Genomic DNA, 17,119 nt, shown 5'->3' on the forward strand with positions numbered 1-17,119 from the left:
AACATGCTTTTAAAAGAGCTTGTTTTTGAGAACCTTAAGATCATTAAACATTTAACAATCCGACTTGTAAATACTCTCTTGATAAATTTGGGTCTCTCTGGAAGAACATGTTTACAGACCATTTTTCTAGAAGCTTGGGGGCTATCATATATAGTGGACAAAGACCAGGAAATGAATATCTTGTGAGGGTGCCTGGGTGGCTCAGTCGGTTAAGTCAATACTAACTCTTAGTTTCAGCTCAGATCATGATCTCAGGGTTACAAGACTGAGCCCCAAGTCAGACTCCCTATTCAGCAGGGAGTGTGCTTAAAGATTCACTCTCCCTGCCCCTCCCCCTCCTTCTCTCTTTCTCAAATAAATAAAATCTTTAAAAACATGAATCTCTTGGGAAAATGGAATAGTGCATGCATACCTATCAACTGTTAGACATTGAATATGATTACACATATAGATCATTGGATCTTACATATACCCTTTGAGATTACAAAAATAAGTAAAAATGCTTAATTAGGGAATATTATATAACTGAAAAAGCAATCCATAGTACACATCCTAAAAGTTAGCCATCATCAGGTCTTAATCTGACAAATCACAATATAAGATTTTGCCCCCATACTCCAATTGCCATGCTGTTTGGAGCTAATATAGTTTAGTGCTTAATTCTAGCTGAAGTCCTTAATGAGTCTGGTAATGAGGTCCCAGCAGGTAAGAAGTGACATCCTGGCTCTCATGTGTCTGAACCAACCACACAGCAACATGAGCATTTTGCTACTCCCAGTGCTTCTCTCTACCTACTATTTAAGCAACCAAAAATATAAAGAGATCATCAGAGCAAGCATTCTTTGTACTTTACATCTTCCTATTCCCCAAACTGACTTGCTCATAGGAGTTCTTTAGTCTGAAAGGTGTCAGGCTCCCTGTGGGTTACAGATATTTAAGGTAAAGCTCAGATGTGAGAATGGTGCCAAATACACCCTAAAGTTTTAAGTTTTGTTTTTCAAATATTGGAAGACTACTTGCAAACTTGCAATACAGAGACCACATGTTATAAAGTAAACAATAGTGTTAGTTGTTTCTGTCAGTTATAATTTTTATTATTCCATCCTGGCTTAGTAATATTAGAGATTTGACATTTAGAAATCCCTGTATATTAGTTAATGATATTTTTATAAAATGAATATCATTAGAAATTTTGATAAATAATTGTATTTATCATCACAGACTTTAAGTTCATAGATAATCTTCCATTAAGATTTTTGTACTTAGCATAAGAGAAGTTCACTTCATCAGTGGTTAAAATAATTCTATTTCTTTTAATGATAAAATGTTTTAAAAAACTGATAAAAGTAATGTGTGTCCTAAATAAACTTTCATTCTTTATTGCATGGGTAGAGTATAAATTTTCCTATTTCTGATTTTCATTTCTTCTCCTCCAACCATCCTCAAAAATCCCGATTTTAAGTTTTATTCAGTACATTCTTTAACAATTTCATTGACTTAATTGTTTTTTAATAATTTCTTTAATTGATTGCTTCAATACTAAACTCTTATTCTAGTTTTTCTACTAAGTACTTTATGTAGTTGACTAATTAATTTGGAAACCTATATAATCGAAGCATAAAGTGCAAATAATTCAAGCAAATAAATGTTCAAAAGGAAAGAGAATTCTATCACCAAATTGACAGTTGCTTATAGGATGAGAAATTACACAAAAGAAAATGATCTGGAAATTAGGTAAAACCTTTGGATGGCACATGAGCCACAAAAATAGATTTTTATTTCACATGCAAAGTCATATTTAGAATTATACCCTAGAGCCTATTTTCTTTCATGACATCACATGCAGAGAATATTTTTTCACAATCTCCATTGCTTCTTTTGTTCTTTTCCATATTCTTTTCATACTCATCAGTGCACATACTCTCAAACAATCTGTTTAAAGTCTAGTCTCATCTAAAATTCTAATGTTACTTGACATAAAGTAGAAAAAATAGCAGAACAACTCTGTTCATTCTGGAAGCTGTGTTTTAAAGTCCACCCAAGAGCTAGTTGTTACATATTACAATAGACAGGTTTTGCTTCAGAGGCTGATTACTTTTATTGATTAACACTACAGTTGATTTACTCTTTCATGTGCCTAGAGAATGCCTGATCCTTTCAGGAATAAGGTGAAGCTTGTTGAAAAAACACGTGCCAAATGGTATCCATTAGAGTATAACAGATAGGAAGTTACTTCTCTTCCAGTTGAATAAGACTGAATAAGCAGTCCCATGAACAAATACGAATTTCTGCTCGGGAAATACTGCAGCCAAGGAAAAGCTGAAGCACTGTGTAATTATAAAAGAATAGATAGTGATGTTTATACAATCCCCACAAAATTCAGTATTTAAGATAGGCTGCGAAAATAATCATGTAGATAAATTGCAGTTACTTTGTTGTTTTTAGGTTGGCAAATATGCAGTTTCTACTGTTTTTTTTTTTTTTTTACGTTCTTACATAGTTTTTCAGTCTGTATATTTAGAAAGAACTATGTATAAAGATAATGACATCTCACAAATTCTGGTTTGTTCCAATGCAGAACTAAAATTTTCAACTATGTAATCACTATGAAAAAATCGTATGTTTCTCTTTTTTAAAAAAAGAATTTATTTATTTATTTGAGAGAGAGAAAGCATGAGAGAGTGAGAGCACAAACAGGGTGAGGGGCAGAGGGAGAAACAGACTCCCTGCTGAGGAGGGAGCCTGATACGGGGCCTGATCCCCGGAGTGGGATTATGACCTGAGCTAAAGTCAGCTGCTTAACCAATTGAGCCACCTAGGTGCCCATATGTCCCTCTTTAGAATAATTTCATAGATGGGTATAAATTGAGTTTTGGACAATTAATGTAGACAAGGCTATTAAGTCAGTAAGAAGCATGGACAAAACTCCTGATACTCATGTAGTGCTACTTCCATCGGATTGAATTATCTTTATAAATAATGGCATATCAACACTCATCATAATAACTATATAGTTCATTAAAAGATGCACTATTATATGTTTTTTCTATTTTATAAAATAATGGTTATCTCATTGAACTTAGGGCAAATATATCCCTAACAATTTTCACAATACAAAAACAATAATTAAATATCCAAGTAAAGGAAAAATAAAACTTTTCAATGCACCTCAACAAAAAAAAAAAACACCAAGTTTACAATGAAAGAAAATGGACAATGACGTTGATCCAGAATTATTTGAAAGGTGATATCTTTAAAACAAAAAAGGTGACATCTTGATAATTATTGGTAAAGAATGTACAAAGAAGTCAGACTTCAAGACCTCCCTCACCAGTATTTAAATGTAATTTTTTAAAGGTAGAAAAAACTCACAAATATACAAATTGACAATATCAAATAGAAAATTATAAGTAGAATTTAATGTTATGAATCTTACAAATAAGGCAGCAAGAAAACTTTCATTTTTGGCTATTTAAGTGTACCTTATATGAAAAATTCTTATTTAAACAGAATTAGGAGTTGATATACTAATAAGAAAAAAATAAAATGAGGTGAATTTCAATATTTTGCTACCTCTTCCCAGAGGCATTTTCCATAAGTGGCACAGGTAAAGATGTGAAGAGCTGAGTGGAAAGTTGTAACTAAAAAGGTAAGAAATATAATAAGGGTTTTACGCAGAGCTGAAGAGAAAAATGATGGTGTTTAGGACTTTTATGAATTGAAGTTATAAAATCTTAGAGAAAACAAAAAGTCAAATGGAGGCTTACACTTTGTACAACTTTTTCCTTATAATGTGTTTTTGAGTGCAGCAATTTAGAAAGGCTGATAATTAAGTATGAAGTAATAGGTAATAGTCTCAGGAGCCAAACAGGGCTTTTGGCAGTTATTATGGAGATCATTGTACATAAAAGGCATAAGATCCCTAGAAAAATAGTAGGCCTTAGGACAGATCCTGAAGAGAGACATATTAAAGGAAGAGCAGTATGAAAATCAACCAATCAAAATAAAATAAAAAAAAACTCCTTAGAATCACCCCAGTCCAAGAGTGAATCAAATCATCTACCTATCCCTTTCTAAATGCTTCCAGAACCAAAATATACACTTTGGCACAAAGATGGCATTATTCAGAATCTCACAATAATATCTACATCAATGCAAAATTAGAATCATACTAGAAAATAAGACCAAGAGAAACATCAAAATAAAAAATAGGTAAAGTCTCCTAGACAATCCAGATATCAGTATTTTCAAATATTGTCTTTAACCATTAAGGTTAAAAATGTAAATGAATGTAAAATTTCAGCAATAAATTGAAACTTATAAAAGAAATGAACTAGGCCTTTTAAAGCTGAAATATATAGTAGGTGAAACTATAAATTCAGCAGATTGGGCACCTGGGTGGCTCAGTCAGTTAAGCATCTGCCTTTGGCTCAAGATCCTGGAGTCCTGGGATCGGCCCCACATCTGGCTCCCTGCTCAGCAGGGAGCCTGCTTCTCCCTCTACCTCTCACCCCACTAGTGCTCTCTTTTGTTCTCTCTCTCTCAAATAAATAAAATCTTGGATAAATTCAACAGATGAAATTAAGAGCAAATTAGAGGGGCACCTGGGTTCTCAGTGCATTGTCTCCGACTCTCACTTTTAGCACAGGTGATGATCTCAGGGTCATGGGATCAAGCCCCATGTCCCGCTCTGCACTCAGCAGGAGTCAGCTTGAGATCCTCTGAGTCTCCCTGTCCATCTTCCCCTCCCCTGCTCTTTCACTCTCTAAAATAAATAAATAAAATCTTCTATAAAAAAAGAACAAAACAGACACCAATAAAAAGACAATATTTGAAGAGAATGACAGATTAGTAGAAAAGAAGTGGAATGAAGTAGAGAGACAAAATTAATATGAGAATACATAAAACAAAAAGTCCTGAAATGGTCATAAATAAAAAAAATATATGATCCAGAAGGAAAGGAGACAGATAATAGGGCAAAGTTTATTAGAAGAGATAGTGGATGAAAAGTTGATAAAACTGAAAAAAAAAATGTTGAAAGATATCTATAAAAATTTTAGAGGTCTATAAAATCCAATAAGATAAATCTTAGCACACACTTAGCATCATAATAGAAGTGTCTAGGAAGACAATGAAAGCAAAAGGCTTAAAAATAACAAAAAAAAACTGCAATTCACACTTAAAAGAACAACAAAGTAAGCATTATATTCACAAAAAAATAATGGATTTCCATCTTCTAAGTGCTAAAATAACTGCAAACAGTAGTATTTTACTTCCAGGGGGAAAAAGCCTTCCCCTTATCTTCTTCCAAAGATAATGACAACTGAAAGACAGTTTCAGAGCAACAGAAACTGGGGAAACCCTCTGGCGGGAATCACCACCAGGAGAAAGTGGCTGGGCATGTCTGACTCGAATCTTACAGGAGGTGGTGTTCAGATACCAGCCTCAGCTGCAGTTATCTGAAGGCTAAAATGGGGCCGGATGATCTGATTTGAAGGTGATGGACTTCCACAGGTTTGAAGTTAGGATTAGCTACTGATGAGAGACCTTAGTTGTTCTCTCCAAAGACTCTCCAAAAGATAGGTTGAGTGTTCTCACAGTATCTAGTTGGATTCTCACTGATTGAACAAAGCAAGGGTCCAAAGAAGAAGCTGGTATGACTTTTATGGCTTATTTTCAGCACTACCACACCATCACATATCGAGTATGCTATTGGTTGCAAAGGTAAGTCCTATGTCACTGTGGAAGCGGACTACATAAGGAGGTAATTAATAACAGAAGACAGAATCATTGCAGTTTATGTTTCAGGTTGACTCTCAAAGATATTTGAAAAACAAAAATAAAATGAATAACAAAAGTAATAAAAATCTAGTGCTATAATTCATAATTAGAAAAATGTAAATTAAACTACACTGTGATTAAATTTTTCACGTTCCATTTCTCAGATTGCTAAAAAAAATTAAACATCTACTAAAAATTAAAAATAGGTATAACAACATACTCCAAGGATGAATCTATGGAAAAACAGGAATCATATATACTTCAAACTAGAGAAGAATTTGTCAGCATCTAACAAAAGTACATTAGCATTTAAGTTCTGACTCAGCAAATTCACTTCTATGAATTTAGGCTGAAGATATATCAAACAACAACTTGAAAATGCACATTTGCATACTCAATGATGCAGTATTAACTGTAAATGAAAATAAAAAATGAAATACCATCTCCATTGATAGGAACGTGATTAAACAGACAGTGCATCGACACAATGAAGTATTATATAGCTATAAAAATTATATTGATGTCTATGAATGGATAAGAAGTGATTTCCAGATTATATTTTTAACCAAAAGAAGCAAAGTACAAAAGAATATCTATAGTGAATCATTTTTTCTTATAATAAAAAATGTGGCAAAAATACAAATGCATTTATTTACTCTTTTCTTTGCGAAAATAAAAATAGAGAAAGTAAACCAAATACTAATGGTACTGATTACTTACAAAGAGTGGGTGGCAAGAAGGTTGAAAGATAGAAGGGTGTGGATGACATTCTCTGTATTCCTTTGTGCACAATTTTCACTTCTGGACTAGATTCTATACTAGTGTTTATATTTATAATAGTAGTTCATATACCAAAGCAACACAGACAAATACAAAATTACTGATTCTACAGCTGGTTTGTGGAGAATGAAAGTATGAAAGAGCTTTTGTGTGTGCATGTATGTGTGTCCACCAGAAAATAAAATCATTAAAATACTGGTAGATTGTTACATAGCATATATTTACAAGAGTGTATATGCATGTACACAATCTATTTATATGCACGTGTAATATATAGGTATACCTAATAGTTTGTCTGCTAAGAGAGAGTTGCAAGAAGATAATCCTAGAAGAATAAGCACAAGGACTTACGAGATTTGGGGTTTTAAACACAGGTTCTAAAAACAGATTTGTCTCCTCTTTATATAAATAAGAACCTTATCTTATTTATCAAATTGCCTTCAGTGTCCTGTGTATTTTAAACAGTAACAGAAATGACTATTATATGGTCTTTGGTTACTTAGCACTTGCTTTGCTGAGGAATAGGTGTTGAATTTTATAAAAGGCATCTGGGGGGTATTTTCCTCTATTACTATTAATGCAGTTAATTAAATTAATATATTTTAAATTATTGAAACAAATTTCCATTTCTTTATTAAATAGTCCATAGCCCTAATATTTCTAAAAGCATAAATATTTTATCCTTTAATATTTTGCTTCGGATATTTAAATTTATATGTTAAAGTGACATTGATTTATATTAGTATTACTATCCACTTTGGTCTTAAGATTTCTCTAGCTCTTAAAATAGCTTTGAAGAGCTTTTTATTACTGCATACAACTCAAAACAACTGTGTGTCTTAAAGGTTTAAAAGAATGAATATTATTACTATATCCCTGGAATTTTTAGATTTGTATTTCTCACCCAAGAGACATTTGAATAAAAGGCTTTCTTTAATTTTCTGGTGGAAGGACTTTTGGTTTTTTATTATCTTTTGCTTTATTAATGATTTCTAGTTTCATTGTTTTGTGATGAAAGTAGGATGTATTTCTATTTCATTAAAATTACTATTTTCTCTCTCATCATTTTTAGACATTGATATGCATTTGAAAAGGTGATGTATCTTCTGTTATTGCTGTAGAAATTTGATACATATCCGTAAATCTAGCTCAGTGCTCATGTTGCTTAACTCTTGTTTGTCTCCTTTGTTTTACTCTCTAATTCCATTCTCTCTTCCACCCCAGCAGTAATCATTATTGGTCAATTGATGAATTTCTTCCTCATCCATGTTTTATAATTTCACTATACATTTATTTGCCTATAATAAATTAATAGCCTGATCTATGTCTTCCTATGATGGTCAAAGTGTCCCTAGGTTTTTTAAGTGTATACTTGAAAATAGAATGACAGATAAATCTAAACTGTTACTGGGTATTATTATTTCATTATCTATGTTTTACTTTATTTCCTTTATAGGATAGTACTTTTAGGCCAGATTTTCAAACTTTTGTTTATCTATTTATTTTATATTGTGTGCTGGGGTAAAACAAAACTTCACAATTTTTATATAGTGATTTGTCAGCATGTGCATACTTTCAGAATTTCATTAATTGTAGTGTCTGAGTAGACATTGGTTTTATTGATACATAATTCTATCTTTGCAAATTTTTTTTTTTGCTTTCTATCCTTTATTCCATTGTTTTCTTGTATTATGTTGGCTACAATTAGCAATAAAATATTGAATAGAAGCTCTGGTAATTAGCAGTCTTGTCTCAATCCCAGTTTTTTAATCAGCGTGAAAGTGGTTCTAATGTTTCAATGTTAAATAATAATTACTAGAGGTTTTAGGTAGGCATTTTATTTACAAAAAAAAATAAAACTTTGCACATAGTAAATTTTTAATATGAACAGAAAGTAACATTTTGTTAATATTCATATGTGTGTGAGCAGTTTTCTTAATACTTTATCATCCAAGCATAATAAAGCTTTGATTTAAAACATACTTGGTCATAATGTATTATTTTATTTACACATAAATGAATCAAGTTTATTTATATTTTAATGAAGTCATTTTGTGCAGATATTTTTGGAGATTGCAATTAATGTTATAAATGATGTGGGAGTTTTTCCCCTTCTGTTATTGTCAGGAAAGAAATGGTATAAGATAGGGTATCTGATTTCCTTGAAGTTTGGTAAAATTCAATATAAAAGTGTTCATGATGAGTGCTTTCTTGTTGCATAGATTTTTGAGTACCAGCTAAATTTCTTGGTAAGATGGTTAAAATCCTATTTACATATGTTTAGAATTTTGTATTATTTTAAGATTTTAATTTCTTTGTAAAATGTCTAATTTTAAGGTTATAAATAGAACCACTATACCTACTCTTTTTTTTACCATGTAGTTAAGTTTTTATTTAAATTCCAGTTAGTTAAGATACAGTGTGATATTGGTTTCAGGTTTAGAATTTAGTGATTCATCACTTCCATACAGCACCTGGTGCTCTTCACCAGAAGTGCTCTCCTTAATTCCCATCAGCTATTTCATTCATTCATCCTCACACCACCTACCTGCTAGTAACCCTCAGTTTGCTCTCAATAGTTACCATATATCTATTCTTATTTGAATATTACAGATATGATGTGTTGACAAGTCACCATGCCCCTCCTTTCCTACAAAAAGTCTCAGGATTATCTTGACTAAGTCATCACCTATTTGGAAAATATAATTATGTTTAAACAAAAAGACATGGAAAAGAAACTCCTGGTAAAGCTATTTAAACCAATTTCTAGCTAGGATACTGTAATACAATGCAGAAAATGCTATAACTAATTTGTAGACACAATAAGAAGACATTTTCCCCCACAGCTCTTATTCATTACCTTTAGAGACTGCATGTTTCAATTTTGAAGCCTAACACTTTTCTTTATAAATCTAATACATAATAAAAGCATGTATTTGTTCCCTTTCTGTATTTTCAGGTTTAAAAGATGCTACATTTCCTCTTCCACTAAAAGTTATTTGCTCAAAATATTTTTGGTTTCTGTTAAGAGTAAAAGAATGTCTGGCTGTGTTTCTATTAATATATGTCTAACAATACTATTGATAGAAAATAAATAAGCCCCATATCCTTTTAACTTATAAACATTTTTTAAAGAGGCACATAGTTTGTTATTTAGTTAGCATTTAGTCTACCCAAAGGTAGCAATTCAATAAACAAAGTAAATAATTAAATTTCCCTTATCTGCAAATAATTATTGGAACTGATTTTCCAGTATAAAGAGAATGGGAAGAATAAGGAAAATATACTATAATGTGTGAGAAATATATTTCAACTATATTATAAAGGGACTTTTCAAAATCTTCAATAAATTACATCAAGTAAATTTTGAGCATTGGGAATGTACCAGATCTCAAACTAGATGCTATGAGGACTGAGGCATATGTTTCTAACCTGTAGGTACTCACAAGAGCTGACTCAAACTCCCATCAAAATAATTTTATTTTATTTAACTTATTTAACTTATTTATTTATTTATTTATTTATTTATTTATTTATTTATTTACTTATTTGTTTGTTTGTTTGTTTATTTATTTTAGATAGCACACACAAAAGTGGAGTGAGAGATAGGTAAGAGAGGGAGAATCAACATAGATCTCATGACTCTGAGATCACGACCTGAGATCAGAAAGCAAGAGTCAGATGCTTAACCGACTGATCCACCCAGGCCACCACTATCAAAATCATTTTAAGGAAAACAACATATTTTAAAAATACACTTAATTTTTTAAAGTTTAAATGTGATTTAATTTTTGATTGTGACAATACCCCAAAAATTGCTAAGTGAAAAACTTTTAGAAGCAAACTATAATTCCTATATATTAAACATATTAGTTTGCTAGAAGAATAACTTGGAATCATTTGAAGAATTTTTATTTTCCTTATCTCATCCTTCCCACCTAGTAAGGGGTAAGTTGCTATCCATAACATTTCAGTTTTGTCATCACTAACTGGTACAAAGATCTAGAGTATTTATTCTTAAAATACAGAAAGTTTTATCTGACTTCTCATTTCATGAAATTAAACATATAAAAACTGATACAAAACTGCCTCAAATAATCTTTTTAAGAGGAACTGTTTGAAAATTAGACAATAACACTTTTTCTTTTAAGCTGAAAACTTTAAACATTTCATTAATTTTAGAGCATTTTTGACTATAAATATTTCTCACTGTAATCACCAATATTGTATAACAAAGACTAGAAATAAATTTAGTAACATTACTTGTGTTATAAAATTTGTATTTATATTTACTGTTGTAAATACATTTTGTAAAACCAAAATGAAATGGCACAGACTTCTATACTACAATGTTTAATTTAATGGAAATACAGTATTTGTTCTAAAAAAATATCTAAATATGCATTCAATATTTAGTCTCTTAAGTTTAATTAAAATTATTTTCTGTTTAGGATAACAAAAGGATCTATAGCCTATTATTGACCCTTCAAATCAAATGTTCCTCATGTACCAACACAGACATTAATGTACCTCCTTCTCTCCATGGACCACCTCCATATGCTAGGGCATGATTACAACTCTGAGGTTTCATGGCATCACCTTAATAATAGAAAGCATGTACTGAGCTTCTATTAGGTACCAAATGTGCTCGGAGATTATATACATTATCTCCTCTAACTTTTCAATAATTCCTTAAGATAGGTAGTAATTCAAATAATATCTGTATATACAACTATATCACAGATACATTTAAATTTTCACAATTTCAATGACACTTTTTTAAAAAGTATAAAGTTTCCATCCTCATAGTGGTGGTAGGAAGAAGGAAGAGTCAGAAAATAGACATAACAAATTATTAAAATACAAAATGTCATTTGTTGATGTTTTTTAGAAAGGGGAGAAAGGGAAGAGAGAGATAGACTGGATTGTCAGAGCAGGTCTCCCTTTGTTAGAAGATGACATTTTTTAATTTTATTTTATTTTTTTAAAATTTTTATTTATGTATGATAGTCACACAGAGAGAGAGAGAGAGAGGCAGAGACATAGGCAGAGGGAGAAGCAGGCTCCATGCATCGGGAGCCCCACGTGGGATTCGATCCCGGGTCTCCAGGATCGCGCCCTGGGCCAAAGGCAGGCGCCAAACCGCTGCGCCACCCAGGGATCCCAGAAGATGACATTTTAATAAAAATCTGGGGTTGATGAGAGATTGGGTAGTGCACCTATCTGGAGAAGAACATCCCAAATCAAAGGAACAAAGGGAATATCTCTTGGGGGGAAGGATTCCTGGTTTGTTTGGGAATATCACGAATGACAGTGTGGCCTAAGGTGAAGAAGTGCAGGGAAAAGTTTCAGATGATGAAGGAAGAATGGGAAAGAGATATTAGATCTCAAAATATTTGTGATATTTTTAACGACTTTGGTTTTCAGTGAGATAAGTCTTTGAAGTGATTTCAGCAGAAGAGGGGCATATACCCACTGAGAAACACTGTGGCTCCCTGATGATAATAAGAAAGGGAGAAAGGAGGGAGGAAGATCAGATAGGAAGCTATTGTGACCACTCATTTCAGGGCTGAAGATGGCTTGGGTCAGTGGCTTTATGACTGTGAGGATGAAGATGCTGAGAAGCAATCTCCTACTAGTTGAAAGGCAGAGTCAATAGGATTTTGTTGAAAGTTAGAATATCAGATGTGAGGGAAGAAGGGAAGTTGAAAAGTTTAGCATGAGCACCTGGAAGTAGGAAGTTAAAATTTATTGAGGAGGGAAAGACTGCACTGAGACTCTCAGAAGTTTATCTTTTGATGTATTACATATGAGATGCCAATTAAACAGCCAAGTGTAATATCAAGTAAGCAGCTGCAGACATAAGCCTGGATTTCAGGGGGAGATCAAGGCTGAAGATGTAAATTTGGCAGTTGTTTGTAAGTAGATGATACTCAGTGAACCAAGAGATTGCCTATATATAGAAAACGGAGAAAGACCAAAGGTTGGCCAAGTAGTGTTTGGAGCATAGGAAGATAAGTAGAATCAGTAAAACACTCACTGAACATAGCCAGTGGAGTAGGAGAAAAACTAGAGAAAGCTAAATTAAGAATGCTAGTGGATAGGCTCTTTTAAGAAGAAACTGACTGATGGATCTAACAGAGCAAAGGTTACTGCTGACTTTGAGAAAATAATTTTGGTAGAGTGGTTCAGTGACTTATGAAAAGAGCAAATACGGAAAAGTCTTTCAAGAAGGAGAGGGGAGGAGAGAAGAGGAGAGGAAAGGATGCAGGGTAGTCACTGGAAAGAGATGATGGGTCGGGAGAAGATTTTATTAAGGTGGAAAAATACAGCCTTATTTATTGATGGAGAGGAAATAAATATGTGATTATGCAAAAAGAAGGGAGAAATCTGAATGATAGCCGTGAGTGGGTAAAAGGGGATGGATCTGGTGTACAAATGAACTGTTGGCTTTTGTGAAGACCACAGAGCTCATAAATAATTAGAGGAGATCACGTGGTAGATGGTAGCCCCTCTCGTATTTCCCCAAATGTAAATTTATCCTATTATTTAATTTCTAGTTGAATCTTAATTCCTTCATAGGACTGTCTTTGATCTATGAATTCGTTCACCTCTAGTGAAAGCACATGCTATCTGCTGTGAAAACGTCAATGATTTTATGGCACCTCTAGACATTACACACTTTTGAATCTGTGATGAGAGTTAAGGGTGCACATGTCTAGTTCTCCATAATAATCACATACTAGAATACAAGGATGAGGTCTTACATATAAGATAGTAGGACTTCCACTTAGAAGTACTTAATTCCTTAGAATATTCAATGATAAATTATCATAGGAATACTTAATCCTATGTAGATTTAACAAACACTTGAGAGTAAATATTGACTCTGCTCTATTACCATGGCCTGTTTGTACTGAGACCTGCATGATAGTAAGGATAGAGAGGGCAATCAAAGTAATTGCCTAATTAAATGTTCTAGGCCCCTGAGCAACTTACATAGTAAACAAATAGAATGAGCTTCATCAATTTCTCAGTTAAAGGATTTTTTTAGGCACCGTTGCCAATAAATAAAACAAGAAATATTTATGTGCAATCATATCTATATTACCTTAACCAGAATATGTGAAAGAGGACATCCTCAAAATTCAGAAACATTCATGAATAGAAAAACTCAAGGTAATTCCTACATTCTTGACTTGTAAGTTTCCTTATGGCCTTACCAATTTATCTTTATTCTAAGTTTCTCAAAGTCTTCTCTAGAGCTTTTAGAGGTACAGAGATGAAAAGTGGTCCCAACTCTATCATCTGGCTACTTTGTTTACCTTTCATTACCATAAGGTGAGGAGGAGGAGGGCAGCGAACAAGGTATAGGGCATGTCCAACATGGACCTTAGCTCTAGTCCTGTAATAATTAAATTTTGGGCAGCCCGGGTGGTTTAGCACCTGACTTCAGCCCAGGGCCTGATCCTAGAGACTTGGGATCGAGTCCCACATCAGGCTCCCTGCATGGAGCCTGCTTCTCACTCTGCCTGTGTCTCTGTCTCTCTCTCTCTCTCTCTCTGTGTGTCTCTCATGAATAAAAAAATAAAATCTTTTTAAAAATTAAATTTCTACTCTCCAATGAACTCTTCTCACTTCTTTGATCAAACAAATGCAAACCATTTCATGATTCCATCATTTTTCTCTACTTATTTTGTGACTCTTCTAAGTCCTAGTGACTTGAATACATTCAACTTCAAATCTTTTATGTTCTATATATCTTAAAATTAATTTTAATTTGGGGCACCTGGGTGGCTGAGTGGTTGAGCATCTGCCTTTGGCTCAGGTCATGATCCCAGAGTCCTGGGATCAAGTCCCACATCGGACTGCCCAAGGGAACCTGCTTCTCCCTCTGCCTATGTCTCTCCCTTTCTCTGTGTGTCTCTTGTGAATAAATAAACAGAATCTTTAGAAAATTAATTTTAATTTCCCTCCTCATAAAATAGATATCTGTCTCTGAAAAGAGAGACTTTAAATTGTAACATTAAAGTTACTTATTTGGGACATTTATTTTAATTACCATTATTTCAAATATGCTGGAGGGTTGGATAAAATAGGGTTAACTCAAGATGATGTCACAATATATGAGAATGATGATATAAAAGAAGCCATAAAAAGTCTTCCTGAGAACCTTTATAATGAAAGGATGTCACTGCCTTAGCAATAAGAGACTGAATATACACCTGGACAATGCCAGAGCGTATATAAAAATAGACCTGACCCACATTCTGCTGTGACCAATGCAAGAAGCTAAACCACCTCAAGTATAGCAATCAACCCCAGTTAGTCCTAAATCATAACTGATACCTTACCTCGTACTGGGGTCTACTTCCAACTTACAACCAGGTGGAGAAAGCCAAATGTTCTCTCCTAACCAATCATAACACCTTCAACCTATCCAGCGCTTTCTCTCAATTAGCACATCAACTGTACCTTGGACCAGAACTTCTGATTAAATATATTAGCAATTATTTGCCAGTCTGTTCTAATCTTGTGTACTGTGTGTATTTACTATTTTAATACTCGATAGTAAAAAAAAAAAATACTCGATAGTGATTCATAACATGCTGCATGCTTTTTATATCTTTGATTTCTAGGATTTATAACTTAATTTGTAAGTATTATGTATTCAGTACATATTGGTTGAATTTTAAACTAATGTGTTATCTTATTAATAATTTGCCTTGTGATATCGTAGTAATAATAATATCCTAATAAAAACGAAATTGGAAGATACTATGGGCCTATAAAATATATTTTTTAGGAGGACCTGGGTGTCTCAGTCAGTTAAGTGTCTGACTCTTAGTTTTGGTTCAGGTCATGATCTCAAGAGGGATGAGATGGAGTCCGACGGAGGCTCCACACTCAGTGAGGAGTTTGCTTGAGAGTCTTTCCCTCAATCACTCCTCCCACTCTCATGTATGTGCACACGCACTCTCTCTTTCTTTCCTCTAAAATAAATAAATATTTTTTTAAAAAACATTTTTATTTTGTTTTTTTAAGATTGTATTTATTTATTCATGAGATATACAGAGAGAGAGAGAGAGAGAGAGAGAGGCAGAGACCTAGGCAGAGGGAGAAGCAGGCTCCATGCAGGGAGCCCGACGTGGGACTAGATCCTGGGTCTCTATGATCAGGCCCAGGGCTGAAGGCGGCGCTAAACCACTGAGCCACCCGGGCTGCCCAAAACCCAGATTTTTAAGCAATTTTTTTTTTTTTTTTTATGATAGACAGGGAGAGAGAGAGAGAGGCAGAGACACAGGCAGAGGGAGAAGCAGGCTCCATGCACCGGGAGCCCGACGTGGGATTTGATCCTGGGTCTCCAGGATCGCGCCCTGGGCCAAAGGCAGGCGCCAAACCGCTGCGCCACCCAGGGATCCCCCCAAACCCAGATTTTTAAAGTAATTTGTTTAAAACTGGAAGTTATCTGTTTTATGACTTCACTGAATATGTCACTTGTAAGTTATCAAATATATAAATTAAATAATTTCTTAAGTAACCAAAAGTCTATTTATTTTATAGGATAATCAATACAGTCAGAATTACCCTCAATTTTAGTTGAATTCTAATGTTTTAACTTTCCAAATATTTCTAAGTATATTCTATTGTTTGAGGTTTTGACTTTTTTTTTTAACTTTGGTTTTTCATTTCCTTGAATATCTTAATGTGCTTAGAAATTAAAACTAACAGAATTATTATGTCTGTCACAATATCCATGTGTATGATACTTTATACAAATAGAAATTATTATGCTTATTGTTAAGATCCTCTGCGTCTTTCCTTAAGGTAGCATTTAATTTTATGCCTGGTTTTTATTTTGTCTCTTGTTTATAACTAACGGCCTTGTAAGCAATATTTCTGTGTTAATCCACTACTAATATTCTTTTCAATTCTGTTCATTTCCTTCAAGTGCACATAAAAGGTAAGGACAGATGAGAAAAAATGAAAAGATGAGAAATAATGAAATTGAAAAAGTAAAACAGCTTCTATTTGGTGTACAGTATATCATAACCTTCAAATATCCACCTTACATTTAAATGTTTTATTTTCCTTTACAAGTTTTCTGTTTTAATATTATCTTTATTATAAATTGAAAATAAGTCTCTTTTTAAAAGTCTTGATTTCTGAGATAATCCCAAGAATGCAGCATATACTTAGTGTCATTTTTACTGAAGTCACACATACTATTGCTGCTCCTGATGACACTGCTGCTGATGATAATGAAGCAGAAAAAATGGAAAATAACCTAATATTCTTTTTGTTTTGAAACAATGAAAAAACTACTTACATTACAACATTTTTATGATGCTTATGTAGTTTTTTTCTCCCCCTGCAAAGTTCTCTAATACAGTATATTCACTTATTTTGTAGAAAGAGGAATGCCCTTGGAGGCAAAACTAAACTATCATTTGCTATGTATCAGCATTTTCTTTAATTCTCCTTCAGGAGACCTTTCGTTCTTATTTCATGATAAGGCAGGAAAATAGAATGAGCCCAAGGGTATTATTTAATTACA

At 33.2% G+C, this 17,119-nt stretch overlaps 1 long non-coding RNA gene across 1 annotated transcript in view; it reads right to left on the minus strand.

Annotated features, from left to right (window-relative positions):
* Window positions 1-14,464, minus strand: part of LOC125754829 (uncharacterized) — a 57,898-nt gene extending 43,434 nt beyond the window's left edge. The window contains exon 1 of the long non-coding RNA XR_007409695.1: window positions 14,351-14,464. This is a non-coding gene — a long non-coding RNA (uncharacterized LOC125754829). The remainder of the gene's footprint in view (window positions 1-14,350) is intronic.
* Window positions 14,465-17,119: the final 2,655 nt, after the last annotated feature.

This window comes from Canis lupus, chromosome 3, assembly GCF_003254725.2.
Source record: "Canis lupus dingo isolate Sandy chromosome 3, ASM325472v2, whole genome shotgun sequence".
Lineage (NCBI taxonomy): Eukaryota > Metazoa > Chordata > Mammalia > Carnivora > Canidae > Canis > Canis lupus.